The sequence below is a fragment of the Gadus chalcogrammus genome, chromosome 18 (genome assembly GCF_026213295.1).
Source record: "Gadus chalcogrammus isolate NIFS_2021 chromosome 18, NIFS_Gcha_1.0, whole genome shotgun sequence".
Taxonomy (NCBI): domain Eukaryota; kingdom Metazoa; phylum Chordata; class Actinopteri; order Gadiformes; family Gadidae; genus Gadus; species Gadus chalcogrammus.
In genome coordinates, this window is record NC_079429.1 from 6,022,687 (window position 1) to 6,046,560 (window position 23,874).

The 23,874-nt window shown below is 47.7% G+C and overlaps 1 pseudogene; it reads left to right on the top strand.

Annotated features, from left to right (window-relative positions):
• The first annotated feature begins 332 nt into the window (after positions 1-332).
• The window catches only part of LOC130371768 (caskin-2-like), a 40,184-nt pseudogene continuing 16,642 nt past the window's right edge, over positions 333-23,874 (top strand).

Below are 23,874 nucleotides of genomic sequence, written 5' to 3' on the forward strand. Positions count from 1 at the left end.
GAGGAGCTGTTCACTAGCAAACCACCAGAGGGCGCCACCACCCAGTTTATTGCACTTGCTTAGTCCAAGAGGATATTCAAACACGCACGTAATGCATTGTATTCAAAACCAAGAACAAAATACCTGAAATGAGCAGAAACATAACATGCATACAATGAAACCAAAAACTAAATCAGTTTTGTTTTTTGTACCGTTTTGCAAACACTTTTTACAGAACGACCGAAAGGTGGAGTCTTCAAATGAGCTGTCAAAACATTGGCGTTGCGGGTCTCACGGTGCGCCAGTCTGACAGTGTGCACATCCCGGCTCCTGCGACCGAGGCTCCCAGACGAGCAGATTCACTCCGGTCCGCTGCTCATCGCCTCCGCTCCAGTCGGGGACCAAGCCCGGGGATTCGTCTTCAGTTCAGCTCGCCTGACGGTCCCGCGCCTGTGGTTTAGTCGTCGCCACATTACTACTAACAGGTGAGATGTTTAATGCATTCGTTTATTTTTTTCTTTAACTTGTATTAACTTTGCCCGGGTCACGTAGCCGGTGTGTTGTTTTGTCCCAAGATTAGATCCCGTCTGTCTTTGTTTGTTAGACACGCAGGATGACGATAACAAACTCTTTAAAGATTAGGATTTATCCACCTTGAACGCCGACAACACACCACTAGAGTCCCCGGTCTGTTTCTACGCCTCTGAATAAGGTTATATGTAATGTAATGTTATGTAATGTTTGGTTTGATTTAGCGTTATCAGAGTCGGTTTATGTTCAATTCGTTGTTAATACTGCGCCCTGTGTTGTGTGCAGGGTTTAGTAGTAGGCTGAGTTACCCATTTGGTCATTAAATATATCTGGCTTAGAAGTGCATCATGTAGACCAACTTGGATATGACTTGGCAAAAACATGCATTGTTTTTTGACGATCTTTCCCATACGGATGCTCTTAACGCTACCCTAACACCAGCAACAACATAGTGGTTCATGACAACTACTCCTGCAGTCTAAATTATGGTTTGATCTTGATCAGCACCTTGTTTCTGCTGTAGGCTATCTGGTCCACTGGAGCGGTTTGTTCCGTCTTGTTATACTCTGTCTCAGTAGCAGATCCAGTTTGTCAAACACTCATTTATTTTTTCCCTGATTCCACCCTGTTTTACATAACATAGTCGGTTTAATGGGGAACTGCCATTCACAGTACTTTCTCGAGGGAAATTCGGTTTGGAGAACTATTTGCATGCGTTATTTTTGAAATATAATTGAGTGTGCCTGAACAGAAATACTTTTGGATTTCCTATTTGAGATGAACCTCAGTGACAAAGTCTGTCCCCCCCCCCCCCCCCTTCAAGGTCTGGCTGGTGGAGACTGACTGAAATGGACCATTGTGGACTCCTGCTTAACTTAGAATAGATCCATAGGCTGGTCTCCATGTTGAGGCTTGTGAAGCTTCGTCCATGAGAGGCCTGGGGAGAGTCGACGAGTGAGGAGCTCACGAGCCAGTATCTCCCGTCTCACCCACACTCTCACCTGAGAGGTGAGCGCTGCTGGCTTTTTTTGGGCACAGCAACACAAACATACATGCATAGTTACATGCACACCATGCCCTCGCAAGCACGCACACACTCACTCACTCATGCACGCATAAGGATACACACTCACACACACAAACACATACACTTGCACGTGCATGCTTGCAAGCATGCAAACACTCACTCACTCACTCACTCACTTACTCATGCACACATAAGGATACATGGATCCACACTCACTCACTCACAAACACATGCATGCACACACGTGGACACAGACATACACACACTCACTCACTCACTCACACATGCACGTGCATGCTTGCAAGCATGCAAACACTCACTCACTCACTCACTCACTCACTCACTCACTCACTCACTCACTCACTCACTCACTCACTCACTCACTCACTCACTCACTCACTCACTCACAAACACATGCATGCACGGACGTGGACACAGACATACACACACGCAGTCACACATGCACGCACGAGGTCTCATGCACGCACACACTTTCATCTTGCGGGGTTGAGCAAAAACATCGGGATTAGGATTCACAGCTAAGGAGACGATGTGGAAGCACTCTTGATGTTGTAAACCAGTTGGAGTGGTTACTGTGGTAACGGCTGTCCCCGGTTGTGTGTCGGTGTAGCGATGGGCAAGGAGCAGGATCTGCTGGTGGCTGTGAAGACCGGGGATCTGCTTCTGACCCACAAGCTGCTCACCAAAGTCAAGTGCAGCCGGACAAGTGAGTCAAACCTCAGACTGACCGTTCAAACCATTGTTTTGCTTTTGCAGGTTTAAAGATTGTCCCCTTTGGTTTGCCCAGTTGTGTTGTTAGGCGCCGCCACATTGCACAGTGTGGCGTCATTTCGAACTCAGTTTCAGGTGGAGGTGATGTTATGGGACTGAAAAACATTTGTGTGTGTGTGTGTGTGTGTGTGTGTGTGTGTGTGTGTGTGTGTGTGTGTGTGTGTGTGTGTGTGTGTGTGTGTGTGTGTGTGTGTGTGTGTGTGTGTGTGTGTGTGTGTGTGTGTGTGTGTGTCATCTTGGCTGGTGCCAAGAAGTGGAAAGGCCAATACAATATAATCACTGCAGTAACGTAGTCAATCTATTTGTCAAATATGTTTTCTTCGACTTTTTACTAGCTGCTTTTTTTTGGACTGATAATATTGGAATGGGAGTCAATCAGTTTTAGTGGAATAAGCGTCTTTGTTATTCCATCATAGCCCTGAGACCCAATGACCTTGAATCAAACAATAAACTTTCTTAAAGGACCTTATCTCATGGGATGATGAGGCTCGGGACGCCTAATGCTCTTCTCAGAATCGCTACAATGAAGTAATTTAGAGAATTTATTATTTATAATTTTATAATCGTCCAGTCCACACAGTTTGGAGGGTGTGTGTGTCGATATCAGCCATTATCAGGCGACAACGTGAACTCAATAGTATCTTCAGTGGACGGAAAACACACACACACACACACACACACACACACACACACACACACACACACACACACACACACACACACACACACACACACACACACACACACACACACACACACACACACACACACACACACACACACACAACCCCCCCCCTCCCTCTGGACTGGGTGTCACCGAGGGGAGACCATTACAGGGTGGGTCTTCAAAGACCCCCGTGATTACAAGGTCCGTTGCGGCAGCGCATGCTCGCTTTCATCTTGAGTGGTCACTGCCCCACCTCGGCCCCTTTGCAACCATCACGTTGACACAGCTTCACCCTTACAATACCTGCAGTTTGACTTCCCACTCCACCCATTGTATGGGGAGATCCTACAGTATATGGCCGTTGTGTGAGTATGTGTGTGACTGTGATAAGGAAGGGCGATACCAACCGAAACACCATCAGATTTAGTTTGTTTGCATTGTTTCCAATGAACGGCGTGTGCTTGTCACATGGGCTGCACTGAAATTATAACAACATATTTAGATCTTTCTAGCAGACCCAAAAGATGCAACGGTCTGGACTGTACTGTCAGAATTACTTAATTTGACCCAAAAAGAGTATTACTGCTCGTCAAAGGTGGCAGCTTCTTGCAAGCATCTTCCCTGCTTTATGAAGTGTGCGTGTGTGCGTGTGTGCGTTTGCGTGTCCCCCCCATGACTCCACTATCTTGTCTAGTGCTGCGTTGGTCTCTAGTCTTCTGTCGTCTCCTTAACGACGTGCCGCCGCTGCCACTTAGCTGATAACTGGCTGACAGGGGCGACCAGCTTTAACCAGCCGTTCAGCCAGCCGTTCAGCCTGCAAAGGGGAGGAGTCAAGTTCCCCTGCTGCCCACACACACTGTAGGCACACACACACTAATCCCAACCCCTTTCTTTCCCTGGCAGATGGCTTATACGTCGTGTGTGTGTGTGTGTGTGTGTGTGTGTGTGTGTGTGTGTGTGTGTGTGTGTGTGTGTGTGTGTGTGTGTGTGTGTGTGTGTGTGTGTGTGTGTGTGTGTGTGTGTGTGTGTGTGTGTGTGTGTGTGTGTGTGTGTGCGGTAGGAGTGTCTCATTAACTATTACTGGTTTTACATGCTGCTGGAGGCGGTGCCTACCTAGCGAGATGTGTAGGTGGCCGCTGGTCCTTATTTGAGCAGTGAAACGGTCTTTAGTATGACTGTTGTGTTAACAACTTCCTAAAAGTCAGATGCACCTGGCCCTTAAGGGATTTTTTTTTTCTGCCTCGCTTTACGTGAGCCATAAAAGTTATATTTTAGAATCATCGATAAGCTCAAAAGACTTCTACACATGTTTTCTGTTGGGCAACGTATTATGACCTGTGGTCGAATCGGAGCTGGGTCAGAACACACCAGACTAGGAGCACAGTTCAGGTGTGCTCACTGCTCAGGTGTGCAGTGGACTGTATTGAGGTGTGTGTGTGTGTGTGTGTGTGTGTGTGTGTGTGTGTGTGTGTGTGTGTGTGTGTGTGTGTGTGTGTGTGTGTGTGTGTGTGTGTGTGTGTGTGTGTGTGTGTGTGTGTGTGTGGGTCCTCTGTAGGAAACATGAAGCCTTTCTGGTGAAACTATGCATAATCTGGGAATGTCTGGAGTGAAGGCTTTCCGGTCTCTATCCACATGTGGAAAGCACGTTGTCCTTGCACGTTGTGTTTCAGCACTTAAAATATTTACTTAGTTACTATCACCCCTGCACGGTTGTCACGATGTACACACTGTCATCCTCGCTTCTGAATCTGAGTGTGTCGAAATCAGTGTGAGGCAAGGTGTGAACTTCAAGCAGGTCACATCACGCAGATCTCTCTCTCTCTCTCTCTCTCTCTCTCTCTCTCTCTCTCTCTCTCTCTCTCTCTCTCTCTCTCTCTCTCTCTCTCTCTCTCTCTCTCTCTCTCTCTCTCTCTCTCTCTCTCTCTCTCTCTCTCTCTCTCTCTCTCTCTCTCTCTCTCTCTCTCTCTTATATTTATACATATACACCATACAGATCACTGTCTCACACGCCATAGAGATCACTGTCTCACGTGCACTGACTCACACACACATACAGATACATCACAAGACAATGCAGGGATGCACACAGGTGGTGGGGGAGGGGCTAGAGAGGGAGGGGCCAGAGGGGGAGGGGCCAGAGAGGGAGGGGCCAGAGGTGTTTACTCCGTAGCGACTTCAGCAGCCACAGAGCGATCACAGAAGGATTTAAATGGTATGTAAAGTGTGGAGGCCTCTCAGGTCGCGACCTGTTATGTCATTACAGACCTCCAGGTGGGCGTCTACTGTTTATGTCATGCGTGATTATGTGCTACACACACACACACACACACACACACACACACACACACACACACACACACACACACACACACACACACACACACACACACACACACACACACACACACACACACACACACACACACACACACACAGGTGTATCCCATCCACATATGTACACAAATGGATGTTTGGATGGGCGTAGTCAAGGGTTTCTGTTGCTCTGCTGCCTCGTCAGTATTGTGAATGTGTTTTGAATTGTGAACAGCAGGGGATTCACCCTTTTGCATGTCGTAAACAAAGCACTGTGTGTGTTGGAAGGGATGACTCTGCTCAACTGGACCTTGAGGGGTTGGAGCCGTACTATTCGACATTTGGTTTTGTGTTAAACCGCTGGTCTGTGAAACTCCACAGACCAAATTGATTTGGGAAGTAAATCCTGGACTGTTGTGGGTGGAAGGGCTTCAGACTCCCTCCCGTATGTTGCATAATGGCTGCATAATGTTTACAAGGTGCAGGTTTCTGGGGAACTTGGGGAGGTTTTCCTTCATGAGTTGACTAATACGGGTTGATGTGTGTGTGTGTGTGTGTGTGTGTGTGTGTGTGTGTGTGTGTGTGTGTGTGTGTGTGTGTGCGCCCCCGTGCATCGGGATTACATGGAAGAGACATTTGAGAAAGATTCATGAGTCGTGTGATGTATGCTTAGTTATGAGGTATGAAGTAGTTATGGTTGTTAAGTGGGGTATTCTGCAACCGCAAATCTGTCTTTCTGTCTGTCGCTGTCCGTCTAACTGTCTGACGTGTGTCCATCTGTCGGTTACTATATCTATCCGTCGAGAGGAGACTGTTAACATGAAGTGTTAAAAGATTTACCGAAGAGTGAATTAGAGAAACCCCCAACACACTCTGCGCCAAACCAAATGATTTCTTTCTCTACTCGCAAGCGATACCTCTTCTCCCTTTCACACTGCACGCAAATACACACCAACAAACGCACACACTAAGTAAATAAGTCTTTCAGCCCACGACCCCTTTAAGTGCCTGGTTCAGAGGGTTCAAACGTTTCTCTGACCTCCACCACATCAGAGCCTTTCTCTTCTTTTACTATTGCCTCCATTCATGAAAGCTGTAAGTATAGTAGATGCAAACTATATTCATTGTATTGTATAGTGATATTAGTTTCACTATATTAATGCTGATGAAGCCGAAGCTAAATGCTGGTATTGAGGATCTCTCCTTCTCACATTCCCACTCTATTCCCCATCACCCCACATTCGTCTCAGTCTTTTTACAGATAAATTAGATTCAGGAATGAAAAAAATCATCCAGGGTGTCGGGCTATAATAAGCTTAACACTTAAGTTTTTCTCTCTCTCTCTCTCTGGCTCTTCTTTCTCACATTGTGCGATAGACTTGACATGCCGGTCTGAGAGTTCTGTTTAACGCCCCCCTAGCCTACGCAAGACATGTGATGTACAGAGAGAAACATCCCTCTTTATTGTGCACAGAAAGGCACCTGTTTATTCATGTGGAAAAGATGTTTCATCTGCTGTTTATTTAGTTTATTTGTATTTGTTTGATTGACGTCACTGACTTTTCTTAAGCAATTTTTTCCAAACCTCATTCTTTACACCTGTTATAGTTCATAATGCATTATCCATTCTGTGAAATAAGAAATACTAATTTGTCTCCTGGGGAAATGGGGAGATAAGACTCAATCCTTTCGGTAGTTTTTGTGTCTATTATTCACTTGGATAATAGTTCCTCTTCTTAGGTTTTGCATTTTACGAAGAGGAAGTAGGGAGGAAAGAAAGACCCGTCTTGTTATTATTTAGCCACTTGAGACTGCAACGCTAAAAAGTAAATGCAACAGCACATTCCCTTTATGAGCAGTACTCTTAGGGTTCAAGGGGCCTTAGGTAACATTTTATGAGCTAACATTTCCATGTAATTTGTTTCAAATGACCTAGCCGTCCATCAGCTATTAGTGTGGGAAATGCTCCGTGAGAATATCTGTTCTTTTGGACTGCCCCTGCCTCTCTATGAGACAATTAGGATTTCAGAGCGCTCCCACTCCTTTCCTGACCAATCAGGACATCCCGGTTCCCTGATTGGTTCTGGGAATCCATCCTGCCTGTCAATCACGTATCATAGCCAAGTTCCACCCCGGGTGTGTGAAAGCAACACTTCTCAATGGCGAGGGAAACCCAAGGAGGTACTACATTTCAAAACCTTGCTCGCTCTCGCTCTCAATCTCTCTCTTCCTCTAAACAACTCTCAAATCGTATCTAGACCGGTCTTGAGCTGTGAACATGGAACGGCACCAGCTTCTCCGGAGCCTCTGTGGGTGGAGAGGAGGTGGGGTGGAGGTGGGGGTGGGGGGGGGTGGTGCTCACCACTTAGATGGAGTTAAGTGATCTCCCTTGGTGTGGTCCTCCACTGGTTATGAAAGGGACAGAAAGAGGATACCTCGGAATTAGCCGTACAAAGCGACTCCGTCCGCGCTGACCCTCTCGCTCTCTCTCTCTCTCTCTGTCTCTCTCTCTCTCTGTCTCTGTCTCTCTCTCTCTCTCTCTGTCTCTCTCTCTCTCTCTCTCTGTCTCTGTCTCTGTCTCTGTCTCTGTCTCTGTCTCTGTCTCTCTCTCGCTCTCTCCTCCACCCGGAGCCACTGGGGATGTCACCATGCCTCTCAGCTCCTCTGGTCATGTATTGCTGTTAAATGTCAATGGAAATTACTTGAAAATACTAGCCAGTATTAAAAACACTTAAGGGAAACAGTGTCTATCCAAGTGCACTCATAATATGAACACAATGCCAAGCCATGAGCCCAAATTACACATGGCTCTTCAGAGGCCTGTACACGCCCCTTTCCAGGTCGTACATGCATACATACGCACATGAATAAGCGGCTCAGCAAAGCTTCGCCCTTCTCTATGGAGGTCCGACAGCCAGACACGTGAAGAACCCAAAACACAGTATTTATCACTTTATAAACATATTCTCAACAGAGCAGAGTCAGACTCCGTCTCGCAGTTCTTGTTTCTGGATGTGCTCGTCGGTTGGTGTACATTCATGGTTGGAGAACTACACCGCCCCCTGGTGTCCACGTTAAAGTGGCGGGAAAGTGTTAACGCGGGCAGCTCTGTGAAGCGCTGAGTCACGTCTCTTGAGTCCCGACGTGGGTCTTCACGAACGTGTGTTTGAACCCGGCTTTAGGATACAAAATGGAGTAAAGCTAGAGTTTTAACGGGACGTCTATTTAGGGACCCAACCTTGTCATGTTCTTCATGCTCTCAAAAGGGCAGCGCGAGGCTTGGAAGTGGCGCGGGCGGCGACGCTGTGCAGGCTAGTCGAACTGACACTTGGCTCACAGCGATGCTTCTTCTGCTTGTTTTTCTCTTCATCAGATCGCCCTCGAAAAGGTCAACTGTCAGCAGGTTGCAGTGTTTCTTTACTCCGAAGTCTTGGTTATACTTTACTCTGTAGTGTTCATTATACGTGACACGTTCTTTACTCTGTGGTTTTTATTATACTTTACTCTAGATTGTTTATGAGACATCACTGGTCTCTGTAATGTTTCTGGTGTTTATTATCACATCCGCTACTTCAGAAAGAGAAAATGGAGAAATGGAATTGAAAGCCGTAAGGTGCAACGACGGTGAACTGAGCGGCTGGTTTCCATCAGCCAGATAAGGCCAACCAGAAACACGCCTTGTACCGCCATCGCTAAGAACAAGCAAAGGTCGCACAAAATAGGTCTCCGCAATGGTGGAACAAGCTCCATGCCGATGTCAGGACCGCAGAGTCGCTCACCACCTCCGGCAAAATGTTCTGACAAAGGTACCTATTGTAAGGTACTTTGGGTAAAAGTGACTGATAAATGCCCTTAATGTCAATGTAAATGTAAACAACCCCAAACTCTTCCCTGTCTCAATGCAAAACCTTTTGTAGTTAGTGTCAGACGTTGGAATCATCACACAAAACCATCTCATAATCTTTTCTGACTGGCGTGTTTATTTTGCACATTGTTGAAAGTGAGTTTGTGTTTGTGTACATCTTTCAACACCCAGCAGGGCCAGCTAATGAACGGTTGTGTTCTTTTCCAGGGAAAACCATTTCACACACCGTATCGCACACGACCGCAACGCAGCAAGACACACTGCGTACTTAATAGACCCCGATGTCAGATAAAGACCCCCCATTGTTGAGTTGAAGGAGGAGGCATCCATATCCGAGAGAGAGAGAGAGAGAGAGAGAGAGAGAGAGAGAGAGAGAGAGAGAGAGAGAGAGAGAGAGAGAGAGAGAGAGAGAGAGAGAGAGAGAGAGAGAGAGAGAGAGAGAGAGACAGAGACAGAGACAGAGACAGAGACAGAGACAGAGACAGAGACAGAGACAGAGACAGAGACAGAGACAGAGAGTGAGAGGACAGTAGTGTGATTGTTCAGACTCGGAATGAAAGGTTTTGAGATTGGGTGGAAATGCTGCTCACCTTTTTTGTCTAGCCAACTTTCATGACAGAAATAGCAGCCGCTTGAGCTAAACGCTTCAGGTGTGGCAGTGGGATAACGCTCAGTAGGAAGTGAAGGTATTACGGCTCAGTCAAACATTGGAAACCGAGAGAAGGGGGGGTGGGAGGTGGGGGAGAGAGAGAGAAAGACATTGATTGAGTTGGGGGGAGTGTGGTGGGCGTGCAATGTGAGGAATGCCGCTTCGTGTTGTAACTGGAATCTCGTGCTCTGTCTCTCTGTCTCTCTATCGCTCTCTCTCCTCACCCCATGTTCCACGTCTCCTGTTCTTTTCTTCTACTCAATATCCTCTTTCTTCGCTGTCAGTGAGCATGCTGGCTATGTCCTCGGGCTCCTGATTTCCTTCCGACCCGCCACCCAGTGCATGAAGCGATGGCGGGATATGTTGTTGAGTGAAGTTGGAGGCCTACCTAACCCTAACCCCTAACCCTGAGCCATAATACCTTTACATCCTACTGACATTATACCGTGCCCCCCCCCCCTCCTGCTGTCAATCTCTCTCCATCTTTCTGTCTTTCACACTCTCTCTTTATGTCTCTCTCTGTCTCTATATATTTATGTCTGTCTGTCTCTATATTTATGTCTCTCTCTTTTTGTCTCTCTCTTTTTGTGTCACATCAGTTTGTGATATCTCAAGCTGATGTGGGAGAGAAGGGCAGCCATCTTGACTCAGATGAATGGCCCTGTATCCCAGGGCCTGAGCAGTGTGTGTGTGTGTGTGTGTGTGTGTGTGCGCGTCTGTGGGCTTGAGGCCAATGGAATGACGGTAGCTCTGGTTCTAGTGGGATGTCTCTCCGGACATTCACAAGAGACGGACACAACAGACACATTGGATACCCTTTTGAGTTAAGACTGAACCAACCTCTGCGTCTACAGTGTGATAAAGTAGGTTTCGGGTAGTCGCTGTAGGCTGTTGCCGGGCGGTGTTGTTGTTGAGTAAACCGCGGTTGGAAGGCCCAACAAGGGTCAAGGGTAGCTGCATTGTTGCAGTAGTTGGTGCTGACTCCGGTAACATCAGGTGACGAGATGGGCGGTGGTAGTGGGAGTGTAGAGAAGGAATGAGTGAAAGGGGAATGGGGCAGTTGGCGGTCTTTCTGGTCCGTGGTGAGTACCTAGCTGACTCAATTGTTACAAATGTGAATAAGCTGTTATGGATATAAATGGTTATAAAACAACCCATCTTGACACATTGGATATGGGTCGTGAAAATGGCGAAATATCTCTGTCGTACTGTGTTTTAAAAACGTTCTGGGTAGGCTAAGTTTATGAGTACCGACTATTTTTTGTGTTTTTTATTTAGTAGATTTATTAAAAATGATTTGCAAAAAGGTAAACTCATGTTTGACAATTCATAGAAATGCAAATGAGTTGAAACCTCTTATGAAATAACGTAAGACAAAAATACAAATCTGTACTTCTAACTCTTCAAAGTAAGTAAAAAGGCACAGATGGAGTACATTTCTTTTTTGTCATAGTAGTTATTTTCATGGGTCTATTAGATGTTGCTATTGTGTCCTTGTATCGCTCGCCCTCCCTTCTTGGAAGTTCCTCCACTGGGGCTTGTTCTCCTGAACGTTCCCCTCATTCCGTCCTGAAGATCATAATCCTCCAACAAAACCTTGAATCACTCTCTATCCCAGCAGCATCTAAGCGATAAGAGAGTTAAGTGTTGTTCCCAATCAAACCCCATATGTCTGATATTCGAGCGTGCCCTTAAGAAACACAGCACAACTTAAAACTAAAATAGAAAATCCTCCTGCATCTCTTCTCTTATTCATGCGGGGAGATTATACACGATGTGAGGAGGCTAGGAGGAAGCAGCCTTAGCAAGGGGAGATAGGGTGAGGCTGGACCACTAAGTCACTAAGTACTTCATAGTGCCACAAAGAGTGCTTAAGGCTACGCTTGTTTGAATTTAGAGCCCAAGTAGGAGAAAAGTATACGACGTATGCTGGTGCTGATGTGAGGAACGTCTGAATTACACTGCCTTCTTCTGCCTCCTATTTGATTTATTTTGGCACCTAATTCGCACTGATTGGCTGAATTGCTAAATAAATATTCAGAAGTCCACTTTGTATGCTTGTATACTTTACTGATTGAGTATAGTGTTTGTAATCAAAGCGTTATGTTCAAGGTACTGCAGGCAGTACCTGATATACTCTATTGATGCGAAGGTGGGGAGAGGTGGAGGGGTGAGGGTGGGTGATGCATATATCACCCCACCCTCACCCTTCACCTCGGGACTTTGTCAAGGCTGTCATCCTGAACAAACTCCCGCTCTCTCAGAAAACACACAAGGCTCCTGGCCCAGACAGGAAGAGGAGTGATCTGATTGGACAAAGACTAATGTGTCACTGGAATACCATTCATCTTTTTCCATTGCCCCCCCTCCCTTTCCTTTCCTTTCCTTAGTTGCTTCCTAAACTTTATGCTCATCGCGATGTTTCCTTTCCTTCCTAGAGTTGCTGGGGTCAACCAAGAGACTCAGTGTCAACTACCAAGACTCAGATGGGTAAGTGTGTGTGTGTGTGTGTGTGTGTGTGTGTGTGTGTGTGTGTGTGTGTGTGTGTGTGTGTGTGTGTGTGTGTGTGTGTGTGTGTGTGTGTGTGTGTGTGTGTGTGTGTGTGTGTGTGTGTGTGGTGGGTCTACAACTTCCCTTGTACTTAAGATGTGTATCCTCATGTTTGCATAGCTGTGGACACACACACACACACACACACACACACACACACACACACACACACACACACACACACACACACACACACACACACACACACACACACACACAGCACACACACTGTAGAATGTGGAGACAAGTCCGCAGTGTGGTGGCACGCCTGTGATTGACAGCTCTTCCCGGGTCCCGCCCTAATAACGGGGTGGAAAGTATGTGCGGCCGTGACGGCGTCTCGTGTTTATCTTGCGCCTGAACAGAATGACTCATAACACATGCATTCATACGCAGACCTTACACACTATCGCTATTTCACACACACGCTGTTCCAACACACACACACACACACACACACACACACACACACACACACACACACACACACACACACACACACACACACACACACACACACACACACACACACACACACACACACACACACACACACACACACAGCCAGAGCCAGGAAGGCATACACTCATGCACAACACATATACACATACATACACATACACACTCCTATGCATATACACATTAAAACACACACAGACACACAGATACAAATACGCAGATATACATATACACACACGCACGCACACACACACAAAATCATGGCAGAAAGTCCCATGAAAACACCCTGAAACAAAGTGTATTTTTTCCTGTCCTTGGAAAACAACAAACGAAATAATGAACACCTCAGAAGAAGCTGTACACTGTTTCCAGCGCCAGCGTGTGATAAAAGTTCAGAGGTATCCGGCTTGGATTTCTGTTCAATATGGCCACAATCCCCAAGACGTTAATGATGTCATATCGATGACTGTACCAGGATTCCCAAAGTTAGATTTCTCTAATGCTATTGTGCGTGTGCTACTGTGCATGTGCTACCCTATAAGAGGCAATCCCATCCGCATCTGTGCGTCCTGTGTTCATACCAAAAACCTTGAAATCAAGATCTCTCGCTCAGCCTGAACCTTCGCACACTCACACTGTGCACTACAGTATAATCCTACACCTATTCTATAAAATATAACAGTAATATACCTCTCCCTTACAGATTCGATTAAGGCTTCAAACAACCTCTGAAAACAACTTCTCTGAGGCACACAAAGGTGTGTGTGTGTGTGCGTGTGCGCATGATGAGGGGAGGACGGTAAACAATCATTACATAGCGAGCCATCGCTACCCCTCCAAACCACACAGGCTGTAATCCGGCGTGCGTGGGTGTTTGTTGTCTTTTTGCACTTTCTCCCCCCCTCCTCTCTCCCTCATAGATGGGAGGCAGCGGGGGCGGGGGGGGGGGGGGGGGGGGGGGGGGGGGGGGGGGGGGGGGGGGGGGGGGAAGTGACTGAACCTCCGTTGAAAAGACAAAGTATTGGGGATAAGTAGAGGGTGTGAGAGATGGATTACAAATGGATGGATGGACCGACTGGGGGACGGACGCAGGGTGAAGGGAGGAATGGATGGATAGGTCGGTGTATAAAAGGCAGAGACGGACTACGGTGGGCCGGTCCAGGCAGGCACCACACACACCCTCCTCTCACCCTTTGTGCCCAGAGACGGCCAGCAGGAGAAACTGACTCTGTTCAGGCGGTTAATCCACTTCTGAATTCTGTCCCGTTCTACTCCAGGACACAATATATCCCAATATAATCTAATCTAACATAATGTCATGAGAGCTAACCGATTTATTTTGTTAGCTGAAACGCAATATCGGAATGCCCGTTCCAATCAACCTTAATATTTTAATCATCTAGTCATGACAATTATATAGAATATTTCCCAAGCAGTGACATTAGAGCAGACATTACAAAAATAAGTGAAAGAACAAGACATGCAGCCATGGAGAGTAGGTCACATTAACAATAAAAGCCAGAGATCAAATGTTCACCTATAGGCCTATTCTAGTGGTCAGCCAGGTCAGCGTGCAAGAGGCTTGAGATACAAATCTATTGTTTTTTATGCTTTTTATGCCTGTAAAATGTGGACCTTTTTAGACAGTTGTGCGTAACTAGGAGACAAACCTCCAGTGGTTTTCGATCATTCCATCTCCGGGCAAGTGGAGAGGAGGAATCTTAATGGTAGGTTAGCAGCTGGAATAGTACGGGAACCATTCCTTTAAAGCCTTGGCCCTCCACGTCTCAGTAAACTAGTTTTCAGTTGGTTTCTGCTGGAGTCAGGCAATTTTAGTTTTGTTTAACAATACTGAAACGTGCTGAACAACGACAGATCCTCTGTCCACACACAAACACACACCACACGCAAGCACGAACACACACACACACACACCAAGCACGAATGCACAAGTGAACACACACACACACACACACACACACACACACACACACACACACACACACACACACACACACACACACACACACACACACCAAGCATGATTGCACAAGTGAACACACACACACACACACACACACACACACACACACACACACACACACACACACACACACACACACACACACCAGGATACTTAGTGGATGTCTGTCACTACATCACAATAGTTAGCAGTGGAGCTGAGCTGGGGGGGGATGGGGGTGGGGGGGGGGGTCCTATAGTGGTCCTCATCCATGGTGTTTGTAGCTCAGTGAAAAGGTCATAACACATACACACACACAAACACACACCCCAGGCAGACACACACACACACAACCCTGATAGATGCATACACTCACCTGACAGACGCACACAAATCCCTGACAGACACACACCCCTGACAGACATACACAGACACGCACACACACACGCATCCCTGACAGATGCACACACATCCCTGAAAGACACACACACAAACCCCTGACAGACGTACACAGACACACACACACACATCCCTGACAAACACACACACACCCCAGACACACACACCCCTAACAGAAACACACACAGCACTGATGACAAACACACACACATCCCTGAAAGACACACACACACCCTGACAGACACACACACACACACACACACACACAGACACCCCAGACAGACACAGAACACACACTCAAAAACAGAGTACTGGACATTCGTAACCTGAGGCAAAGTCAAGTGTTTGTCAAAAATGTAGGCATTTTGTTATTTACCATTACTGTCACCTCATCTAATTATCATCTCTCTCTATTCTCTCTCTCTCTCTCTCTCTCTCTCTCTCTCTCTCTCTCTCTCTCTCTCTCTCTCTCTCTCTCTCTCTCTCTCTCTCTCTCTCTCTCTCTCTCTCTCTCTCTCTCTCTCTCTCTCTCTCTCTCTCTCTCTCTCTCTCTCTCTCTCTCTCTCTCTCTCTCTCTCTCTCTCTCTCTCTCTCTCTCTCTCTCTCTCTCTCTCCCTCGCCCAGCTTCTCTGCCCTGCACCATGCGGCCCTCAGTGGCACCGTGGAGCTGCTGTCTCTGCTGCTCGAGGCCCAGGCCATGGTGGACATACGGGACGTCAACGGTACCCATCCTACCCCCCCCCCCCCCCCCCCCCCCCCCCACACACCACCTCACTACCCCTCACACCATACCCCCTAACCCCCACACCACCTCACTACCCCCCAAACCATACCCCCTACCCCAAACTACCCCTCACCCCTACTCATCACCTCACTACACCCCATACTCTCTCTCACAATTTAATTCAAAATAACTTTATCGGCATGGAAACAAACAAGGTTCAAGTTAGCTAATTCTCTCTCTCTCTCTCTCTCTCTCTCTCTCTCTCTCTCTCTCTCTCTCTCTCTCTCTCTCTCTCTCTCTCTCTCTCTCTCTCTCTCTCTCTCTCTCTCTCTCTCTCTCTCTCTCTCTCTCCCTCTCCCCCCCCCCCCCCCCCCAGGCATGCGGCCCCTCCACTACGCGGCCTGGCAGGGGAAGGCTGACTCTGTGCTGGTCCTGCTGCGGGCGGGCGCCGCGGTTAACCTAGCGTCCCAGGACGGCCAGGTCCCCCTGCACCTCGCCGCCCAGTACGGGCACTATGAGGTGGTGAGTACGTGCACGTGTAGATGTACACACACACACACACACACACACACACACACACACACACACACACACACACACACACACACACACACACACACACACACACACACACACACACACACACACACACACACACACACACATATATATATTCGAGGATGGTTATAATCTTGAATCAAACATTCATATCCCCCTTCCCCTCCCACTATTGATTGTTGTATGTCCTGGCACTTCATGTATTACATGCAACGTAAACTTCATGTATGTTGAATTTACTCATAGTACTTAATTGTGTAGCATTAGCTAGCTATCATTGCCCTATACGGGGAATGGGTTAACCTAGCGATTGTTAGTGCTTGCATTTAGCTCTAAGAACATCCTTACTGTACCGACAGCGGTATATTGTTTCACTTTCTTATGACAAATGTACGCATTGAAAGTTGCTTTTCATAAAAGCGTCTGCTAAATGTAAATGTGAAATGTAAATGTAGAACATATCGCCAAGTCTGCCAGGGAGGTGGGCATTGTAGTTTTCTTGTCTTTCTGATTCAAACCACAAATCTGTCAGCAATGCACACGCATTCACCAAGCGATGCATTTGTGAATCATGACCGGGCTGTTACACGTTAGATTAGATTAGATACACTTTATTCCTCCCAAAACTGGGTGGTTCACCCGCATGCACGCACACGCACACACACGCAACCACACAACCGCACTGAGACATTCCATGACATCACATTCCAAGGAGCCCGATCACGGCGCGGTCAGGACACAACATAAGCAACACGCTGATAAGAAATTTGCTGTCATTGTCAAAAAGGAAAGAACGTGTGACAAACACCGGCGACTACCGGAGCTATCAGAGGACCATTTATGTGTTGGCAATTTGTACAGCGGAAAGGAAGAATTACGTCCTAAAATGCCCAGTAGAAAATCCAGGCAGTATTAGACGGTCTCTCAAAGCAATGGCAGATTCATATTTAACGGTGGACGGTCGTGCTCCAGTTAGGCTGAGAGGATGCGTGGAGTCCTTTTGGCTGGGCAAAATTGGGAAAATGTGCAATCCACGGTATTGCTTCATTCCCGCCGGCGTACCAGCTGCTAACCCTCCCAGTGGATATTGCTCCATGGCGGGTCACACCCTCCCTCACCCATAAACGCACAGCCGCCTTATCTCACTCCAGATGTTCTGTATCGGGATGAGAATTGGGACTGGGAACCATGCTGGAGTGTAGCCTTTGCCTTCTGGTTCTGACCATTTAAACCCTTCCCAGAGTCAGAACTCAGGAGGTGGGAGGCCTCCAGAGACAGACTCTATTTTAGGACAGATAATGGATTCTGATTGGTGTTAGAAAACATGTTTAAATGTGCCGAGGTGATAGCTGCTTGATGTGCGACAGATCTGCCATCGCAGAGGCATGCCTGCCTCTCGCGTTCTCCTCCCCCACCCTTTGCACCCTTTCTTCTTCTTTGTTATCTCGTGGAATGTTATCGACACACACACACACGTGCACGCACATGCACACGCACACACACATGCTGTTCCAGGCGTGAGGATGTTTTGGGGTGATTGACATGCATGTGTGCCGCTCCCTGGGAAGATACCAAGTCTTTTGTCCTTTTCTTGTGTGTGTGTGTGTGTGTGTGTGTGTGTGTGTGTGTGTGTGTGTGTGTGTGTGTGTGTGTGTGTGTGTGTGTGTGTGTGTGTGTGTGTGTGTGTGTGTGTGTGTGTGTGTGTGTGTGTGTGTGTGTGTGTGTGTGGTTGCGTGCGTGTAGTCTGAGATGCTACTCCAGCATCAGTCCAACCCATGTCTGATGAACAAGATGAAGAAGACGCCTCTAGACCTGGCCTGTGAGTTCGGCAGAGTCAAGGTGTGTCCGTCTGTCTGTCTGTCAATGCATTCCTGCTATTCATTCTGTGTTCTTTAGCAGATGTAGTCCCGTTCCTACATCAACTTTTACTTTGGAAAACCCATTATTGGAGTTCCTATATGCTAATCTATAGACTGTGTGTGTGTGTGTGTGTGTGTGTGTGTGTGTGTGTGTGTGTGTGTGTGTGTGTGTGTGTGTGTGTGCGTGTGCGTGTGTGTCCACAGGTGGCTCAGCTCCTGCTGAGCAGCAACATGGTCACATCACTGTTGGAGGGGGAGGGGCGGGACCCTCAGGACTCCGCCTCCACCACGCCCCTCCACCTGGCCGCCCGCAACGGACACAGAGACGTCATCAGGTCGGCCATCTTGGTTCCGTTTCGACCTCATCCTGGTTCTAAATGCGAGCTGGGCTGGGGAATCCACGTTCTATACACTATGCCCCCACCCAGCTAGCATGAAGAGCCAAGCTGCCGTTTTGACACCTGCTTCGTTACACTCATATTGGAGAACTGGCTTTTTACTAATTTAAGAGAGGAGCTGCTTTATACACGCGTTGTAAAAAAGAACACTTGCTTTATGGAAACAGCGTTGACGTTGTAGAGCGTGATTCCTTTACAACACGCGTCACTGATGGTTTGATAGGAGTAGTTTGGTGGTTCGGTGTCACCGTAGCCAGTCGCCACGGCCGCACCCCGCGTGGTGATCGGTGTAAGGTGTGTGAGTGCTGAAGGACATCTTGTGTGTGTGCGGGGTCTGCAGGTTGCTGCTGAAAGCCGGCATCGACATCAACTGGACCACCAAGGCCGGGACCTCTCTGCATGAGGCCGCCCTCTACGGGAAGACGGAAGTAGTGCGCCTGCTTCTTGACGTGAGTCGCCACGACCGGGAGACAGAGTGACAGAACGAGCTTTAGCCAGCGAAACGTTGTAGCATTGCCGTGTTGAATTGTGACAAACGCGGCATCAGACTTGTGTGTCCGGTTTTACCGTTTTTAGACGTTAATCACTTCACGGTATCGTCTTGAACTTTCACTGGAGCGTATCATTTGATAAACGGTAGTTAGGATCAGCTGATGGATGTGTCCGTGGCCGTCTCTCTCTGTAGGCGGGCGTCAACGTCAACACGCGCAACACGTACAACCAGACGGCCCTGGACATCGTCAACCAGTTCACCACCAGCGGCGCCAGCACAGAGATCAAGCAGATGCTACGAGGTTCCCTCAGACACCCCTCGACACACCGCAATCAAAAACCCTGCTTGAGCGAGGCCCCGCCCACGCACAACACTAAGGCCCCGCCCACACTGCACTAAACCACCTGCTTCAGCTAGGCCCCGCCCACACCCAACACTAAACACCCTGCTTCAGCTAGGCCCCGCCCACACACTAAACATGAAACACCCTGCCTACAGTCTAGGCCCCACCCACTAAATAATTTAAGGCGGGGCTATATGGCCGTTCAGGCTTTCATTGTCTCCACTCACTACAATCAGCTTTGGGGGGAATATTTGATAAATATTATCTGGCCCATAACAGACAACCCCACAATAGCATGCATTTAACCATTGATGGCAATATTATCCTAGTGTTCTTAACTTGTGCATTTAAGTTGAGGTCCGTGATCGATCTACTGCACAGATGACGGTGGTGAACGTCTGTAACTCTTTTGTTGTCTCTGGGGTCTAGATGCTTCCGGCTCTCTGCAGGTGCGTGCCGTGAAGGACTACTGGAACCTCCACGACCCCACTGCCCTGAACCTGCGGGCAGGGGACCTGGTCGTGGTGAGTGTGTGTGCGTGTGCGCGCGCGCGTGTGTGTGTGTGTGTGTGGTCGTCTGTGTTGTTGTGGGCATCTATGTGGGTGTGTGTGTGTGTGTGTGTGTGGTCGCCTGTGTTGTTGTGGGCATCTATGTGGGTGTTGGTCTGTGTGTGGGTGTGGGTGTCTCTGGTTGCATTCATTAGGGGGCCTGATTTTTAGAGTGCAGAGTGACTAGATTAGTGGTTTAGGATCCAGGAGTCTTACGATGTTATAGCACAACATCTGGGGCGGTAACTGCAACTGCAATGGGCTGAGTTACGACTTGTTTAGTTTTTATATCCTTTTTATATTTTACAGAATAAAAGCTCTTTCTCACTAGTTGATTATGCTTTTAGAAGGTGATTTGAATGTGTGTGTTAATGCAGGCAAGGCTACATGGTTTACAGACACTTTTTTTTAGTTTAATACCGATGCAATTCAACACCAATTACACTCTTACAGATGCCAACCTCAAGCAACATGATTGGTCTAAATAAATAGGAAGTGAAAGAAAGGAAACGTACCTCAGAAATCAGACATGAGTCTTGGATATATGTGAGGCTACAAGATCACTTACTCAGACTAGTAGTAGCACTTGATATCGTAACTAAATAAGTTAATTTGATATTAATTAGGTAATTGGTCAAATATTTGTTCCATTGTGGCTTTTCTGTTGGTTGTGTAATATTTTTGTCTGGTTTTAAAGTGTAAATAGTCTGCACACCAACATATTGATGCCTCTGATTAAATCCAACCACTCTCATCTTCAAACTCGGTGCTTCGGTTCTGTTTTCCCTCGCTGCTGTAACTTGTATTATGACGTAGCATCAAACGGATTATGTATTTAGTTTAACCATGCTCACTTGTTAAGGCTGCTTAATGCTTTGTGTTCTTAAGATCTGTGAGTGTGATTTTCCTTAGAATGAGTGTTTCTAAGCTGGAGGCTCTGAGTTGGAATCTCTTTTTGAGTCTTTCCCGTTCTGGATAGTTGGTAGCTCAGCCCCTATTCCTAGGAAGAGGCGCGCTGGATCCATGGGGATTAAACGATCGGCTGATGTTGTTCAAGTTAGAAGTGTTCTGGGATGTTCTTCGCCTAATTATGTGTTTCCTTGAACGAGACCATGGTGGGGAAACAGGTTGGAACGTGCCACTGTCAAATCCATCCTCAACACACACACACACACTCACACTCACACTCACACACTCACACTCACTCACACACACACTGTGTGGGCCACCGTATGTTCCTAACTCCCTGTGATATTTGTGTTGCTCATCGGACTCTGTTTTAACTTGTAGCTTGACTGTGGTCTTTGGCTATGTCATCGCTGCGACTGGACTCTGAATAGGTTGGCTCTCTTGTTGTGTCTTGCTGTTTATGTAGAAGTGGATTTCAGGAGGACAAAGCCTACTACCCTTAGGCTAGTAGGCTTTAGAAGGATAGGGGTTGGGGCATTAGGGTTGGTGTGTGTGTGTGTGTGTGTGTGTGTCTTCTTTCTATTTTTATTGTTGATTTGTTAAGCCTCGTCCATATCTGTCATATAATGTTCAGTTGGTGACACTGCTTTCTTAAACAATTTAAAATTGCAGTGGCGTGCCGTGTCATGCAAATATCAACACAAATTTGAATCGTAATCAAATATTTTGATTACGCAATACAATTCCGAAAAGCACGTTGAAACGGAAAATGAACTGACATGTCATCATCTCCCTACGGATGCCTGTTTCAGAAGGCATCAGTGAATCATGTACTGTACATGCATGAGGTCAGACCGCCGGGTTGACCTGAATGTGGTCGTCTGCTCCCTGGCAGGTGCTGGAGCAGCACTCTGACGGTCAGTGGAAGGGCCACGTCCAGGACGGGCAGCGAGGGACGGAGCGCATCGGCTTCTTCCCCCCGTCGGTGGTGGAGGTGCTGAGCAGGAGATCAGGTAACTTCAGCCGGAATCGAACCAACCCTGACCCTATGATGCATGGAAATCAAACCAACCCTGACCCTATGATACATGGAAATCAAACACAACCCTGACCCTATGATGCATGGAAATCAAACCAACCCTGACCCTATGATACATGGAAATCAAACCAACCATAACCCTAAGATTCATGGATAAGTGTGTTCCCACTGCCAAAGATTCTCGTACGGGAAGGAAGTTAAAAAAATAAATAAACAGGTAGTCCAGCTGTGCCCAGCCAATCAACGGTGAGCAAATGCCCAATTAGTCCCTTAACGAGGTAGCTGTGCCGTTACTGACAACGATGCTTTCCCAAAGAGACAACTGTTCTTATACTGGAGCTGATGTTCTCTGTTCTTATTCAATTCGTCTGCACTGTGATGCCCGCTGTTGTCTTTTAGAGGCATTGTACCAACATGACAACATTGTGATACACCATTAAGTCGTCGGAAGGGAATTTAATGAGGCGAAATTCCGTCACAATGTTGTGTTTAAATTATTCAATACCACACCATATTCCTAAGGGACCACGTGAACCACAATGGCCGCTTCCTTCTGCACGTTCTTCAATTGGAGCTGAGGGGAATAATTAAATAAACCGTTTCCACGGCGACGACGGTATACATGGTACCCTATTCTCCCGCCCTCTTTAGGATTCTCGCTAGTTCAACACGCTTGCTCTCCATCTTATAATGTCATTACCAGCCTAACACGGCAGTGGCGGCGCTTATCTTTGTCTGCTTTGCCATAGCCAAGGCTTGTGTTTCCATTGCTGGGGAGCGTTTCAGAGTGGCTGATGCCTGGCCCATGGGGTTAGCCCATGTGTCGGCTCCTCCTGACGCCCGGAGCTAGAGCTATACTTAGGGACAAAAAGGCTGGGCGAGGGAAAACAACCTCAGGTCGATATGTGAAGGAGCGCTCCAGGGAATGGATGCTACGTCGTCTGGAGGTCCTTGTTTTGTTGTGTGGTGGCAAATAAAGTTGGGCCGGCTGTAGCTATATGCTAAGTCGTTCTAACCTCATTGACAAAAGGGGATTACCCCCCCCCCCTCCAACCTATACCACACACAGACAAGCAGTCACACACACACACACGCACACGCGCACGTACGCACGCACACAAAATCCTACAACGCACACTCACACAACACACTCGCACAGAGACGGCCACAAATGCGCACACGCCGGTACATTAATAGGATTAATGTGGCGCGATTAGGAAGTGTCAGCTCTGTTAAGAGTCTGCAGCGGGCGGCTTTGGTGCCCCGGCCGCTCTGTGTGTGCAGCGGGCTCACGTCGGGCGAAGAGAGCGGAGGAGAGGGAGACGTAGTGAGGCAGCGGGAGATGAGCGAAACGGGGTTTGATTTAGCGCCCTATAAGCGTGTGACAGGCCCTTTTCTGCTCCCGGGAGCCAAAGTTAGCTCTGAGAGAGAGAGAGAGCGAGGGGGGGGTGGGAGAGAGAGAGCGATGGAGGGGGGAGGGGGGGGGGGGGGTGGGGGAGTGTCTGCGTTCAATGATAATGTCACCGTGTCAGCAGACGCGGATCAACACAGAAGCGTTCTGCTGCTGAGGCGTTCTGTCGAGTGAGGCTCTGAGCCTCACTCGACAGAACGCCCCAGCAGCAAAACGCTTCACTGAAGCCCTCTTATGGTAAATGTTCAATGGACTGCATATATATAGCGCTTTTCTAACCAGAGACCCAGTCAAAGCGCTTTGCAATAATGCCGAGCATTCACCCATTCATGCACACGTTCACACACCGACGGCGGTGGCAACCATGCAAGGCGACAGCCAGCTCGTCGGGAGCAGTT